At 39.0% G+C, this 14,554-nt stretch overlaps 1 pseudogene; it reads right to left on the bottom strand.

Moving 5' to 3' along the window:
- Positions 1–14,049: 14,049 nt before the first annotated feature.
- Positions 14,050–14,141, bottom strand: LOC119866029 (annotated as a pseudogene).
- Positions 14,142–14,554: the final 413 nt, after the last annotated feature.

Genomic DNA, 14,554 nt, shown 5'->3' on the forward strand with positions numbered 1-14,554 from the left:
CCGGAACTATACTGCCTACTCTCCTGAGTTTCTAGCTTATTGATCTGCCCCCAAGAACTTGAGACTTATCTGTCTGTATAATCACATGAGCCAATTCCTTACTGTTTTTAAATAAATTTTAAAACTAATAAATAATAAGTTAATGAATAAATATTGGATATATTTCTTTGGAAAATTCTGACTAATACAGATTTTGGTACCAAGAAGGAGGGCACTGCTATAAAAAATACCAAAAGTGTGGAAGTGGCTTTAGGACTATTGCAGGTAACAGGTTCAGGCTGAAGGATTTTTGAGACACGTGCTAAAATAAGCCTAGATTGACATGATGGGACTATTGGCAGATATGGATGCAAAAGCAATTTTGCTGAGAAAAAAAGGAGAGCTGGAGAGAAAGTCCCCATCTTCTCAGAGAATGAATAACCATAAACAGAGCATTGCTGGGACTGTGGATGTTTAAGGACATTCTGGGAGGCCTCAGCCAGAAGTGAGGAAAAGGTTACTGACCGAGAAGTAGTCCCTGTTAAAAAGTGGCAGAAATTTGGCTGAGCTGTGTTCTAGTGTTTTGTAGAAGATAGAACTTGTAAGTGATTAAATTGGAAATTTAGTTGAGGAGATTTTTAAGCAAAATGTGGAAGGTGTGGCCTGGGTCCTCCTGACCACTCACCAGAAAACTCAAGAGGAGAAAGATGAATTGAAGAAGGAAATGTTAAGCAAAAAGGAACCAGAATTTTGAAATTTGGAAAATCGTCAGCCTGCCCATCTGGCAAAAAATAAGGAAGCTTGTTCTGAAGAGAAGGGTGTGGCTGGATTTTCCCATGATAAAGGATGATGAGATTATTTGAGCAGAAACATGATTAGTTTGAGCTGATATGGAAGGAGATGGGACCCATGAAGGGGGACTGTGGGTTGGACTCTTGGATTCTAGCTCATGGGATCTGAGCTGTGCAAGTGTGAATGTGTGCTGTTCTTGGAAAGGGGGGAAGAATAACTCAGAATCAATTCAGAGGTCATCTGAGCTGCCCCCTCCGTTTCAAATCATGGGGTCTCTGTCTGAAGCCTTGGGGACAGGACCACCCCCTAGAGCCATGAGGGCAGGACCCCTGCCCCAGTGGATCCGGGACATGGATCATCAAGTCAGAGACAACAACTCTTGAGCTTTAAGATCTAATGAAATTTGTCTTGCTAGATCTGGGTCTTGCTTGGGACCTGTCACCCCTGTCGTCCTCTCATTTTTTTTTTTTTTTTTGGAGTAGGAATATCTATCCTATGCCTGCTCCATATTATATTTTGGAAGAACATAATACACAAGTGTCTGGTTTCACAAGTTCACTGCTAGAGAGAATCTTACCTCGTCTCATCCACACTTGATTTGGACTTTAGATTTTAGAGTTGATGTTGGAATGAGTTAGGATTTGGGGGACTGTTGAGGTGGAATGAATGCATTTTGCATGCAAGAAAAAAACGTGAATTTGTGAGGAGGCATGGGGGAAATGTTATGGACCAAATGTTTGAGTCCCTTCAAAATTCTTATGTTGAAGCCCTAACCCCTAATGTGATGGTGTTTGTTGATGGGGCCTCTGAAGAAGTACTCAAGGTTAAGCGCGGCCCTAAGAGTGGGACTTGGATTTTATAGGAATAGTGTTCTAAGAAGAGACACTAGAGAACGTGTTCTCCCTCTTCTCATTCTCTGTTTCTGCATGCACACACCATGGAAAGGCCATGTGAGGACACAGCTAGGAGGTGGCTATCCAAAACATGTGGAGAGAGTTCTCACCACGTACTGGCACTCTAATCTTGGGTTTCTAGGCTCCAAGACAGTGAAAAAATAAATTTCTGTTGTTTAAACCGTGTAATCTGGTGTATTTTGTTGTGGGGAATAATACAGTCCCCTCTAGTGCGATCCCTTATTTGACAGATGAAGACATTGAGGTTCAGAGTGGGCAGGTAGGATGTAACTCCTTAGAGGGACACCTGGTGGCCCCTGAATTTCCTGGTTCAGCTTTTTCTGGTGCTCTTTCCACTATAACACACTACATGTCTTCATTCCCTCTGGCACACTTAATAAATAAATCGCAGCCAATCATAATATCAAGGCCTTCCTATTGTTTCTACAAATTTATTCAAATCCAGAGCTATTGACCTCTCTGTGGCCCTTAATCTGATTTCATAAAGATTCCCAAACTTTCCTTATGCTGTTAGACATTAATACTTTTATTCTAATAAAAAAAGGCTAATCCATTTTTATCAACATCCTTCTAGTCAATAAACATATCTCTGTTTCTAAGAATGTAGACTCTTTCAATGAACAAAACTATAGTATTTTGATTTTGAATCAAGAAAAATGTGCCTGCATGGAACTTTCTCCAGAATAGACCACATATTGGGTCACAAATCGGGTCTGAACCGATACCAAAAGATTGGGATTGTCCCCTGCATATTCTCGGACCATAATGCCTTGAAATTAGAACTAAATCACAACAAGAAGTTTGGAAGGACCTCAAACACATGGAGGTTAAGGACCATCCTGCTAAAAGATAAAAGGGTCAACCAGGAAATTAAGGAAGAATTAAAAAGATTCATGGAAACTAATGAGAATGAAGATACAACCGTTCAAAATCTTTGGGATGCAGCAAAAGCAGTCCTAAGGGGGAAATACATCGCAATACAAGCATCCATTCAAAAACTGGAAAGAACTCAAATACAAAAGCTAACCTTACACATAAAGGAGCTAGAGAAAAAACAGCAAATAGATCCTACACCCAAGAGAAGAAGGGAGTTAATAAAGATTCGAGCAGAACTCAACGAAATCGAGACCAGAAGAACTGTGGAACAGATCAACAGAACCAGGAGTTGGTTCTTTGAAAGAATTAATAAGATAGATAAACCATTAGCCAGCCTTATTAAAAAGAAGAGAGAGAAGACTCAAATTAATAAAATCATGAATGAGAAAGGAGAGATCACTACCAACACCAAGGAAATACAAACGATTTTAAAAACCTATTATGAACAGCTATACGCCAATAAATTAGGCAATCTAGAAGAAATGGACGCATTCCTGGAAAGCCACAAACTACCAAAACTGGAACAGGAAGAAATAGAAAACCTGAACAGGCCAATAACCAGGGAGGAAATTGAAGCAGTCATCAAAAACCTCCCAAGACACAAGAGTCCAGGGCCAGATGGCTTCCCAGGAGAATTTTATCAAACGTTTAAAGAAGAAATCATACCTATTCTCCTAAAGCTGTTTGGAAAGATAGAAAGAGATGGAGTACTTCCAAATTCGTTCTATGAAGCCAGCATCACCTTAATTCCAAAGCCAGACAAAGACCCCGCCAAAAAGGAGAATTACAGACCAATATCCCTGATGAACATGGATGCAAAAATTCTCAACAAGATACTGGCCAATAGGATCCAACAGTACATTAAGACAATTATTCACCATGACCAAGTAGGATTTATCCCTGGGACACAAGGCTGGTTCAACACCCGTAAAACAATCAATGTGATTCATCATATCAGCAAGAGAAAAACCAAGAACCATATGATCCTCTCATTGGATGCAGAGAAAGCATTTGACAAAATACAGCATCCATTCCTGATCAAAACTCTTCAGAGTGTAGGGATAGAGGGAACATTCCTCGACATCTTAAAAGCCATCTATGAAAAGCCCACAGCAAATATCATTCTCAATGGGGAAGCACTGGGAGCCTTTCCCCTAAGATCAGGAACAAGACAGGGATGTCCACTCTCACCACTGCTATTCAACATAGTACTGGAAGTCCTAGCCTCAGCAATCAGACAACAAAAAGACATTAAAGGCATTCAAATTGGCAAAGAAGAAGTCAAACTCTCCCTCTTCGCCGATGACATGATACTCTACATAGAAAACCCAAAAGTCTCCACCCCAAGATTGCTAGAACTCATACAGCAATTCGGTAGCGTGGCAGGATACAAAATCAATGCCCAGAAGTCAGTGGCATTTCTATACACTAACAATGAGACTGAAGAAAGAGAAATTAAGGAGTCAATCCCATTTACAATTGCACCCAAAAGCATAAGATACCTAGGAATAAACCTCACCAAAGATGTAAAGGATCTATACCCTCAAAACTATAGAACACTTCTGAAAGAAATTGAGGAAGACACAAAGAGATGGAAAAATATTCCATGCTCATGGATTGGCAGAATTAATATTGTGAAAATGTCAATGTTACCCAGGGCAATATACACGTTTAATGCAATCCCTATCAAAATACCATGGACTTTCTTCAGAGAGTTAGAACAAATTATTTTAAGATTTGTGTGGAATCAGAAAAGACCCCGAATAGCCAGGGGAATTTTAAAAAAGAAAACCATATCTGGGGGCATCACAATGCCAGATTTCAGGTTGTACTACAAAGCTGTGGTCATCAAGACAGTGTGGTACTGGCACAAAAACAGACACATAGATCAGTGGAACAGAATAGAGAATCCAGAAGTGGACCCTGAACTTTATGGGCAACTAATATTCGATAAAGGAGGAAAGACTATCCATTGGAAGAAAGACAGTCTCTTCAATAAATGGTGCTGGGAAAATTGGACATCCACATGCAGAAGAATGAAACTAGACCACTCTCTTTCACCATACACAAAGATAAACTCAAAATGGATGAAAGATCTAAATGTGAGACAAGATTCCATCAAAATCCTAGAGAAGAACACAGGCAACACCCTTTTTGAACTCGGCCATAGTAACTTCTTGCAAGATACATCCACGAAGGCAAAAGAAACAAAAGCAAAAATGAACTATTGGGACTTCATCAAGATAAGAAGCTTTTGCACAGCAAAGGATACAGTCAACAAAACTCAAAGACAACCTACAGAATGGGAGAAGATATTTGCAAATGACATATCAGATAAAGGGCTAGTTTCCAAGATCTATAAAGAACTTATTAAACTCAACACCAAAGAAACAAACAATCCAATCATGAAATGGGCAAAAGACATGAACAGAAATCTCACAGAAGAAGACATAGACATGGCCAACATGCACATGAGAAAATGCTCTGCATCACTTGCCATCAGGGAAATACAAATCAAAACCACAATGAGATACCACCTCACACCAGTGAGAATGGGAAAAATTAACAAGGCAGGAAACAACAAATGTTGGAGAGGATGTGGAGAAAAGGGAACCCTCTTACACTGTTGGTGGGAATGTGAACTGGTGCAGCCCCTCTGGAAAACTGTGTGGAGGTTCCTCAAACAGTTAAAAATATACCTGCCCTACGACCCAGCAATTGCACTGTTGGGGATTTACCCCAAAGATACAAATGCAATGAAACGCCGGGACACCTGCACCCCGATGTTTCTAGCAGCAATGGCCACGATAGCCAAACTGTGGAAGGAGCCTCGGTGTCCAACGAAAGATGAATGGATAAAGAAGATGTGGTTTATGTATACAATGGAATATTACTCAGCTATTAGAAATGACAAATACCCACCATTTGCTTCAACGTGGAACTGGAGGGTATTATGCTGAGTGAAGTAAGTCAGTCGGAGAAGGACAAACATTATATGTTCTCATTCATTTGGGGAATATAAATAATAGTGAAAGGGAAAATAAGGGAAGGGAGAAGAAATGTGTGGGAAATATCAGAAAGGGAGACAGAACATAAAGACTGCTAACTCTGGGAAACGAACTAGGGGTGGTAGAAGGGGAGGAGGGCGGGGGGTGGGAGTGAATGGGTGACGGGCACTGGGTGTTATTCTGTATGTTAGTAAATTGAACACCAATAAAAAAAATAAATAAATAAAAAATAAAAAATAAAAAAAAAATAAAAAAAAAAATAAAAAAAAAAAAAAAAGAAAAATGTGCCTGTATGAAAGAGGATTTCAACTATCTCCATTTTGACCTTTGTCTGTACTTTCTAATTGATTAGGTCCTTCTTTCCAGCTTATCTCTTAACACAGGCAAAAGACCTTGCAGGCAGTGTCCCATGATGGTCACCAGTTAGCCCCTCATGCAATAAGGACTGCCTGGAGCCAGCAAGATCCTGCCCATAATTGACCCCAAGACAATGATGACTTGACCTTGACTGACCGCCTGCACATATTCACTGACCTTTGGCCCACATTTTCCTTACATAAACCTGGAAGTATTTTTAGCACTTTGGAGACAGTCTTTGTGCCACTAGTCCACTACTTTCCTGTGTTGGACTCAATGAACTAAATTCTTTTCTTGTGTCACCACCACTCATCTCTCTGCCCCTGGATTTTGTGAGCAGAGAGTGGCTCAACCTGGTCTCTTGGGGACCCCCAAAGCCAGGTGCTCTTGCATCCTGGGTCCTGGCTACATGGAGACATTTTTTTCCTGAATTGGTCATTAAGCAAAAATTTAAAGATAAGTAAATACATATAAATGCTTTCTACCATTCTAGAGTCACTGGCTCCAGGGTAAATGTATCACTTTTAAGACAATGTGTAAGAAAATTTAGTTCATAGACTTGTACCAATAATTCCACTTCTAGGAATTTGCCCAAAATGATCATCAGTCAAGTGCAAAGTGATACAAATCCAAGGATAATAATTGTAAGCATTGTTTAATAAAATGAGGTGAAGGAGTCTTAAATGTATGTCAAGAAGACATTGGTAGAATGCTATGTAACTACTTTAAATATTTGAATCTGTTTACATGAAGGTTATAGAAAATTATTATGTGATAAGGTACCTTATACGAATTGAAATATTTAATAAATATAAAATTGTGCATGTACATGTGCAAACATATATAGAAGAGATATCTATGTGGCTATTTGTCAGAATATTTGCAGACAAATATTGTATATCCCACTTACATGAGGTACCTAGAATAGTTGAATTCATAGGGACAGAAAGTAGAAGTTATGAGAGCTGGGAAGATGGGGATAATGAGGAGTTGGTGATTGATGGGCATGGAGTTTTTATTTGGGATGATAAAAAAGTTATGGACATGAATAGTGGTGATGGCTGCACAACTGTGAATGTACTTAATGTCATTAAATTGCATACTTTAAAATAATAAAGTTTATGTTATGCATATTTTATTACAGTAAAAAGGGCAATTGAAAAAATTTATTTGGATCCCTTTACTGTTCCCAATTTTATTTAATTTTTCTTTTTGCTATTAAAAACTCTTAAACATGGCTGAACATTTAAAAAATTGTTAACAGTGGCTGTCTCCAGGTGGTATCCAGGAGATATTTTTATTTTTATTCTTCACTGTCTTCTATTGCTGGTAGTATCTTTATAATCAGAAAAAAAGTAATAAAACAATTTCATACAAATGAAAAGAAACAAAACAATGTGGGTTCTGTCCATTCTCTCCTGTGTAATGGTGTATCTACATCACCGATAGTGAATGATGTAGCATAGAAGAAAATATGATTACTAGTGGATAGAGCCTATCTAGAGACTAAGTTACACACACACACACACACACACACACACGCATGCATGCATGCCTACAAACTGAGTGGGTGATGGCTTTGGTTCAGTCTATGGGAGACAGTATGTGAGTCACTGCAAAAGTACAATGGCCTTAGCAAACTAGGGGTAAAGGTGAACTTCCTCATCTTGATACAGAACATTTACAAAAAACCTAGTTAACATCAACTTAATAGTGAGAAACCCATGATCTCATGCTAAGATCAGAGCAAGGCAAGGATGTCTCCACTGACCACTGCTTTTCAACATTGTACAGAATGTCCTAAATAATGCAGTAAGACAAGAAAAGGGAGGCAGAGCATACAGATTGGGAAGGAAGAAATAAAATTCACAGATGACATGGTTGTCCAGATTGTCCATGTAGAAAATCTGAAAGAATTGTCAAAAACAACAACAACAACAACAACAACAACAACAAAAACAACCCTACTGGAATTGATAAACAATTATAGCAGGGTTGCAAGATACCTGTTAATACACAAAAGTTAATCACTTTTGTGATTTTTTTGTGTAATACAAATTAATACACAAAAGTTAATCACTTTCCTATATATCAGCAATGAACAGGTGAAATTTGAAATTAAAAACATAATACCACTTATATTACCCCCCCAAGTTAAATATTCAGGTATAAATCTAACAAAATATGTACAAGATCTGTATGAGGAGGACTATAAAAAGACTTGTGGAGGAAAGGCAAGTGGGTTACTACTGGGGTTTGAGCAGGGTTCTCAACAGTGGCTGTACATTGCAATGACCTGGAGACTTAAAAACAATACAGATTCCTGGATCCAACCTCTCCTCCACCCCTAGAATTCTGATGTAATTGCACTATCTAGACATTTGAGATTTTCAAAATCCCCTCAGGTGATTCTCATGTGCAGCCAACATTGGGAACCATGGCCTCAGGGCACCCAGGACACTCTTCCCATTAACCAAGACCTCATGAACAAGGAAACAACCACAGATGGCTTTAGATGATCATAATATCAAGTTTGCATTATGCTAAGAAAATTCTGCTATCTTGCTATTTTGCCTATCCTAATCATCATAAAAATTGTACTGCATGGCATAATTTGGAATCTTAATGAGAACTGCTTTCTTAGTCTTAATAGGATTCCAAGTTACGTTAATCCTTTATAAAAATCTTTCAATATATTATGCTTACTATGCCAAAAATATTTTGTTAGCACTGCATTTTAAACACAAGAGAGAGAGGGGGGGAAAAAAGAACAGAGCAGATAGCTCATTTTAAAATACTCTAAAAGGCAAAAGCAGTTCTTCACACATGCCAGCATTGCAGACATGGATGTTATCCAAACTTACTTTGTAGAAACAAGACTTCAGCCTTGTAGGAAACAGAAAACACAAGCCCAGGAAGCAGCATGACTCAGATGTAACCCTGCTCATCTATAGCCACTCCCCTGCCAAGGCCACCTAACCCCTTGGAGCCTCTATTTCCCTGGGCTGGAAGGGAAGGAACCTAACTAGCTCCCACTACCTAATATATCAGGCACTGGGCCAAGTGTCTTATATTTGCTATCCCACAGTCCTCCCAGCTACTTTATGAGATAAATATTATTAACCTTTCTTTAGTTTGGGGAAAACTGAGGCTTAGGCATATTAAGTAAATGCCCAAAATCACACAACCAGAAAAGGCAGAGATAGGACTCAAAACTGGGTCCCTCTGAATCTAAATTTTTCTGTCTGAACCACTCTAGTATAACAAATCTGGCTGAGATCAAAAACCAGTTTAGACTTGATGACATCAAGCCAAGTGAAATAAGCCAAGTACAAAAGGACAAATGCTGTATGGTTCCACTTAAACGAAGTACCTGGAATAGTCAAATTCATAGAGACAGAAAGTAGAATGGTGATTGCAAGGGGCTTGGTGAGGAGGGGACTGGGGAATTCATTTTTAATGGATACAGAGCTTTCATTTGGAATATAAAAAAGTTCTAGAGATGGATGGTGGTGATGGTTGCACAATAGTGTGAATATACTTCATGCCACTGAAGTATAAGCTTAAAAATGATTAAGATGGCAAGTCTTATGTGTATTTTACCACAATAAAAATATAAAAATATATTTTAAAGATTTAAAAAGTCATGTCCAGAGAAATGTGCAAATAAAGGGATTGTGACCCACTTTACAGCATGAAAAGCAATGGAATTCCTAAAGCCTGTTCTATCTGGAAACCAACAGTGTTTCCAATTTTCCTTCAAAACTCTTCCTATGCTCTATTGATGACTACCAACCCTTCATTGTCTCCTTCCACCACAGACTGAGACCACAAATTCATCCTTTGTGGAGGTGGGGGTTAGGAAAGCCCAGAGTTCCTGATGTCATGTACCTGGTGATCTGCAACCACTCCACAAGAATTTTTCCACATTCTACCAGAAAGCCAATTGCATTAATTGCCATGAGACATTTTAAAATGGGAGCTGTTTAAGGCTTGCTCCTCTCACCTAAGAGGGAGGGACTCATCTCTTCTGGGCATGAAGACAAATACAGTGACTGAGGACAGAAATGCTTCATTGCATAAAGCAGTGGTTCATCTAGTGTGGGCTCAAACAGCTGCATCTGCAGCACTTGGGAACTTGGTAATGATCCCACCCCGGGCAACTGAGTCAGAAATTCAGGGAGTGGACCCTAGCAATCTGTGTTTTAACATGTCCTCCTGGTGACTTTGATGCCTGCTAAAGTTTGAGGATCATCTGCATGTATCACTTCCCATTAGGAAAAACAATCACCTTTGTACTCACAGAGTTTTTGCCCAAAGGAATTAAAAAAGAAGCAGGCTTCTCAACCCTTGACTGCATATTAGAATCACCAGCAGAGCTTTTAGAATTTCCACCCCCTAAAAACAAAAAACAAAACAAAACAAAACAAAAATTCCACCTCCTGAATCTTGACTCAATGGCTGTAGAGTGGGTGTTCTAATGGGAATAAGGGATTCCCATGCCACTTGCTAATTTATCTATGTCCTTTTATTCTGGGTTACCTCCACCTCAGCAACAAGTCTTCTTCTGATTCTTTTCTGGAAAGGGCTGGAAGGGTGAGAAAGAAATGTCTGCCGAGTTTCATTGAATAATAATAGAAGAGTAGGCCTCTTGGTAGTTTTACCTCACTGTTATTGTACGACACTGGGCTCAAGGTAGGATGCTTGATCTGCTGACCTAAGAATCAGTTTTCTTAGAGTCAGAGTTCAGGATGATGTATTTATGCACCCCAAGGGAAAGATGAACACATGTAAGCATTTGGCTGCAAAGATTATTGTGAACTCAACAGAGCATAGGGAAAGTTTTGAAGGAGAACTAGAAACACTGTTGGTTTCCAGATAGAGCAGTCTCCCAAACAGTTCCCTTAGACTTTAGTTTATTCCACAAAGACATGGACTTTCCCAAGGGATAAGTGAATAGACCCTTCACAACTCACTGTGAGGAGTTAGAGAAACAGAGAGATGTAAGAAGTATATGATAAATTTACCATCTCAATGTGAATGGTCTTAGTGGCACTGGCAAGTGTTGCCAGAGTAGCTAGGACAGTCAATGTGGTCAGCTCAATGAGAGAGCTGTGACTAGTAATGTCATTGACTGTTTCTGAAAGCCAAGAAAACCAGAGTCTGTCCTTAAAGAACAGGACAGATAAGTAGGGGAAAAGTATGGCCCCGAGAAAGGTTAATCAAGCAGCATAAGCACACACAAGGGAAATGAAGAGCAATGTGAGATAACACAGCACACAGCTCAGAGAGGGTAGGGAGACAGGACAACAGCAACATTGGTGGGAGCAAAACAATAGCTCTTCCCAGGAAGTACAGCAAGCCCATGTACTATTGTTATCAGACTTGAGCAATGAGTCAGGAACTCCTGCAGACAGTCCTTTGTCCATAGCCAGCTGGGTCTCCGCTAGAGCCATTCTCAGTTAGCTGACTCTGGTGTTCTGTTAATTGTCCTTTTGTGGTTTCACCCTACACATCTGTTCTACTGTGCATATAAGAAAGGACAGAACATTTACACTGTCTTCATATGGAATGTTAAACTCAAAAGGCAGGATTTATGCTGGTGTGACTTGGATATTTAGGAGTTGTGGCATGTCAATCCATTTGAAAGTCTATTAAAGCATCTAGGATTGCTCCTCTGCTCACATTTTTATAAGATAGGGTCACAGAAGGTCTCTTTTCACACCATACCAGGTGTTCCACTAGCTGGGCAGAGAAGCATGTGAGATAAATAAGAATAGGTCATAAGGCACCTGGGTGTCTCAGTCAGTTAAGCGTGTAGCTCTTGATTTCGGCTCAGGTCATGACCTCAGATTTGTGAGATTGAGCCCTGCATCAAGCTCCTCACTCAGGAGGAAGACTGCTTTTCCCCCCAACCCTTGTCCCTCCCTGCATATACTCTCTTGTGCTCTTTCTCTCTCTCAAATAAATAAATATTAAAAATTTTTTTTTACTTATTCATTCATGAAAGATACACAGAGAGAGGCAGAGACATAGGCAGAGGGAGAAGCAGGCTCCCTGAGGACTCTGGGATCACGACCTAAACCAAAGGCAGACACTCAACCACTGAGCCATCCAGGTGCCCTTAAATAAATATTTTAAAAAGAAAAATAAGAATAGGTCATATCTTGTAATCCACATAATTCATTTTCATGTTATTCTATTTACTTTTTTAAAAAAAATATTCTCTAAGCTTAAAGTCTTCATTAAAATCCAGTCCAGCTTCAGTCACACTCTAGGAATATGAAGATAGTAGTCATAAGCACCTGCTTGGTAGAATGAGGAGGAACAACTTCCCATACAACCAGCACAGTCTAGCAGTGTAAAGAAGCAAAAGAACCCTAAGGGGAATGGAAATCTATAAGGCCTAACCACCCCTCCCATGGAGACTCTCCCTCCATTATTAATCTTGGCAGATAAGAGTTGGAGTTTTATTAGTGAAAGCTGTTTCCTTAGTGGGACTCCAAGAAGGAGATAACTAAGGAACAAGAAAAGAGCCATCAAGGATCAGAAACAAGCATGAAACCCTGGCTCTAGACACTCAGGGATACATGGGACATGTGAACTTTACTACATCTCTGTGCTTAAGCTTATATGTTATTTCCCAATTAATTCTACATTTTCTATGTTTTTAAAATCCAACCAGTGTTACTTAGAGAAAACATGAAAAAACATACAAAGAGATGTGAGTTGAATAGAGATTCTGGAGGTCACCGTGGAGAAAGACATTATAGATTTGGTCACTCAAAATGGAGAGACCTCATTAAACACTGAAAACATTCAGCTGTAACCAAAAAAGGAAATGAACTATATTAGGCCAAGAGTAAGAGCTACTGTATAAAGCCCCAAACCAAGCCTCGAAAAGATCAAGATGATCTGCTCATAAATTAATTGTCTAACTGAACAAAATGCAGCACTCTTTAAAGAAAGAAAATAAATCCAGACTTTCAACAATGTTACATCTACAATACCCAGCACAATCTCAAAAATAATCATGCAACGAAGTAGAATATATAACATGTAATCAGAAAAAAAAGAAGTCAATATAAGCATAATCAGAAATGACACAGATGTTGGAATTAGCAAAGGAGAACTTTAAAACAGCTATCATAAGCAAAGAAAAAGAGGTACATAATGAGTGAAGAGATAAGGAGTAAGCAGGAAAAGTGGAAAAAATTTAAAAAAAAAACATATGAAGGGATCCCTGGGTGGCTCAGCGGTTTGGGGCCTGCCTTCGGCCCAGGGTGTGATCCTGGAGTGCCAGGATTGAGACCCACATCGGGCTCCCTGCGTGGAGCCTGTTTCTCCCTCTGCCTGTGTTTCTGCCTCTCTCTCTCTCTCTCTCTCTCTCTGTCTCTCATGAATAAATAAATAAAATCTTTAAAAAAAAAAAAAACATATGAAGAGGGGCACCTGGGCGGCTCAGTCAGTTAAATATCCAACTCTTGATCTCAGCTCAGGTCTCTATCTCAGGGTTGTGATTTCAAGACCTGTTTTGGGCTCCATGCTGGGCATGGAGCCTACTTAAAAAAAAAAAAAATGAAGATTCTAGAACTGAAAAGTATAATATTTGAAATGAAAAAGTCACCAAATGGTGACTATAATAGCAGTTGTAACACTGCAGAAGGAAAAAAATCAATGAACATGAAGATGTGTCACTAACAAAACTGAAGAACATAAAGTGAAAAACATTAAAAACATAAACAATCTCAGTGAAACAATATTAAGCGGTCTCTCAAATGTGTAACTGGAGTACAACCAGAAGAAAAGAAAGACACTGGGGTATAAAAAAAAATGCGATGAAAGAAATAATCGCTTTTTTCCCCCAAATTTAAGGAAAACTATCAGCCCACAGATACACAAAATTCAATAAATCTCAAAGAGGATAAGCACACAGAAAACTACACTTAGGCATATGATCACCAAGCTACTACAAATGAAAGAGAAATTCTTAACTGCATCCAAAGAAAGAAGACACCATACATACAGGAAAAGTGATAATAGAAACTGCTGGTTTCTCATGAGAAACAAAGCCAACCTGTGCGAGAGAAAAGAAAAAAAAATGTCAACTTAGAATTTTTTTTTTTAATGTGGAAAGCTTCACCAATTTGCATGTCATCCTGGTGCAGAGGCTGTGCTAATCTCCAATTTTAGTATATTCTGTTGCCAAAGCAGGCACACAATCTAGAATTCTTTACAACTTTTTTTTCCTTTTAAAAATGAAGGCGAAATAAATGTACTTCTAGAAAAACAAAGGCAACAACAACAAGAAAACAAATAAAAATGCATACACAGTCCTGCAATGTAAGAAAAATTAAAAGAAGTTCTTCAGGCCAAAGGCAATAGCACAAAAGTCAGGAAAGGGATAAACGTAAGTGTGCACTGCTCTAAGGTTCTCATATGTGAAGAAGTATGATATTAACTCAAAGTAAACTGATAGGTTAAGAATGTATATGGTATCCCTAGGTTCTAGGGGCAAGAGCAAAAATAAAAAGGCATAGTTAGCAAAACAAAGAGGCATAGTTAGAAAGCCAACAGAGGATGTAAAATGGAAGACCTAAAAATGCTTGATTAATGTAAAAGCAGGAA

This window comes from Canis lupus, chromosome 25 (assembly GCF_011100685.1).
Source record: "Canis lupus familiaris isolate Mischka breed German Shepherd chromosome 25, alternate assembly UU_Cfam_GSD_1.0, whole genome shotgun sequence".
NCBI lineage: Eukaryota > Metazoa > Chordata > Mammalia > Carnivora > Canidae > Canis > Canis lupus.